Source organism: Mus musculus, chromosome 8 (genome assembly GCF_000001635.26).
Source record: "Mus musculus strain C57BL/6J chromosome 8, GRCm38.p6 C57BL/6J".
Taxonomy (NCBI): Eukaryota; Metazoa; Chordata; class Mammalia; order Rodentia; family Muridae; genus Mus; species Mus musculus.
Window position 1 is genome coordinate 56,291,617 of NC_000074.6, and position 2,935 is coordinate 56,294,551.

Consider the following 2,935-nt stretch of genomic DNA (forward strand, 5'->3'; position numbering starts at 1 on the left):
TTAAATCTTTTTCTTAAAAAAAATATATCTTTTTTTTCCTGATCTTAACATGTAAAGAAAATCAACACAGTGGCTAAAATCATAGCATTTAGGAAATATTTTTCATCTTCTCCTGGCATAACTCCTGTTTATCTCTGTTTTTCTTCTTCCAGCATGCACTGAACACACACACGCACACACACACACACACACACACACACACACACACACACACACACACTTAGGCCAGATACTGGAAGGCAGAGAAAAAGAACCAAGCTTCTATGAAGGTCCTCAGATTGTAAACTCATTCCAGTCATTCATGAGCTGGATTTTCTGGGACAGGGATTTGGTAGCTGGAGAATGAAGGGGAGGAAATATGGAGGGGTGGGATATGGAGGTGAGCAAGCCAGGCAGGGCAAGGCCTTGAAGGCAGAGACTGGAGTGTGTTGTAACTGATCCTGCTTCTGGGAAAGTAGGAAGGGGCTACTGGGTAGCTGTACAGAGTGGATTACATCATAATCAGTACCTGGAGTTAAAGAATTTTGATCACTACAGTGGGGGAACATGGGTCAATCTATGCCTTTAGAACTTTTCCTGGTCTGAGCGCAGAAGCAGAAATTGAAGGGCAAATCAGTTCAGCAGCCCAAGTGCTGTTGCTATCACAAAAGCCAAGGTTTGAAGGGAGCCATTGGTGGTGGGAATTGATAGGGAGGGTTAAGGGGAACTGATTTTGAAACCTTAGATCTCCTTTTGTGCTTAAAATAAAAGTCCTTGTTTCCCCTTCTCTCACGGGTGTGATTTATGAACAATCTAGAAACAATTTGTTAAGATTAATACTTATTACGCTATTATTCTGTGCCAGGCCCTGTGGTAATGCTTCACATGCGTTGCTCAAGTCTTACTTAACAAATCAGGAATCTGAGGCACGATAAAGGGAAGAGCAACACCCTCCGCGTCATCTGAAATCTCAACCATAGACCCTCAGACTCCTGTTTGGCTGTTTGGTGTTTGGTTTTGGTTTTGTTTTCTTTTTTTCATGACACCAGTCTCTTTAGTCTGAACCAATCCTGTCCTTTCTTAAAGGAAAACTTAGTCTCCTCCTAATCTCGCCAATGACTACCCGGTCCTAGATCCATAATGATGGGCTTGACAGTAAAACAACCTCTCTCTCTCTTCACCAGCCACTTTCTCCTAAAACTTCGCATCAGGTGCTGTGCCTTTTAAATTTACTCATACTGGCTATTACTGCTCTAGCTGATTGAAAACCTTTTGCCAAATGTGGCGCTCATCTCCATCAAAGCTTTAGGGACCACTTGACTTTTGGAACGGTTCCTCTCTGTTGAGCGCTGCAAAGCCACTGCTCTTCAGACATCTTCACTCATAGTGCAGTAGCTGTTTTTGTTTTTTGTTTTGTTTGTTTTGCTTTGTTTTTCTAGCTTTGGGCAAATCCTTCCTGGTGAAGATGTGTTCTTTTTCTCAAGCCTTCAGCCCTGGCTTTCTGTTATTTGCCTGTCTTCTTCTTATTTGTCTCTGCTGTTCTCATTCAACATCAAGCCCTTACATACACCCACTGGTGAGTTTCAGTGACGAGTCCCACACCCAAATGTATACGGGTAGGACTAACTGAACTTAGCAGTTTACTTGGGAGAAAAAAAACAATAAGAGAGGAGGGGTTGTTCGGGCATCTGAGGAAACTTGGAGGGAGCAAGACATATTTCCTTGTATATGTGCATGAAATTCTCTAGAATAAAGAAAAAATTAAAATACAGTGCCTCTACTTCCCCTTCTCAGTACAATGCTGGATATAAATATGTTCCTATCTTCTCAGCATTTTTTTTCAAGATCTAGTTTCAAGGCAACTTTGAAACCAGTTGGCTTAACACCAACTCTGTATTTTCTGCAGCCTCTCCAAACACTTCCCTGAGGAACCGGGCACATTCACCAAGGCTTCCTTCACTAAGCAGGCAAAGTACACAAAGAACTCATTCTGCTGTTAATCTCGGGCTTCCCGCGTGCTCAGATGTCTTTGTGCCTGAAAATAAATGCCAATGAATTAAACTGACAGAACGCACTTTGAAGCCTGCCGCTGTGAACGTGAGAAAGGGACTTAGTCAGTGGACTCGTGTCCTGGCAAACAGTCACCCTGGCATAAAGTCAGGGCTCCAGTTCCTGCAGGTCTGGGGACCTCAATACCAAATCTGGATTACTGAGCCATAGGAGCCAAGGTGGTCCAGCAAGTAAACTTCCATCAAAATCACAATATGCAAGGCTACCACTGATGCTGGCATGACTAAGGACAGTTCAATATGACACACAATGGACACTGATCTGAGACAGAAACTCCAGGAAGATTCTTAAAACTCTGGCGTTGGAACACGATTCAGGTTTTGGGAGTCAGAGCAAAATTAAACTCTTGTGCTCACTGTTTGTACAAAACGTCAGTAAATAAAAGCGTTATCCTCACTCACCCCAAGCCCATAACTATATTTGTTTATGAAATGAGAAGTTATGAAAAAGCTTAACACACACACACACACGTGCACAGCAACGCCCCTTAAAATATTGTTTTTGATTCCTTCTTTTGCTTGCTTTTAATTTAATATTTATTGAGGCTGTGAGGAGAAATCCAAGTTTCCAAGCCTCTTCTCTTCTCTCCTGTAAGATTAACTTTTGAGTCGTTCAAGAAACTTTTCCAGAAAGTTTGTCTTCCTTCCTTTCAGCTTTTCCTCTCTTAGCTCACTGTGTTCATGCAGCCAGAGGCTTGGGGAAAATTCCTGCTGGGGAATCTGCAACAGCTGAAAGCCTAGAAGGCAAAGATCACCTTGTGCGCCGACCCTACCCTGGTGCTCAGGGGCAGGTGACACAATGTCGGTTTCCTAGGCGCTGGCTTGACAGTTTCATCCCCGCCCACTGGCAAGAGAGCTCCTAGGGCCGCTGCACACGCGCACGGAGT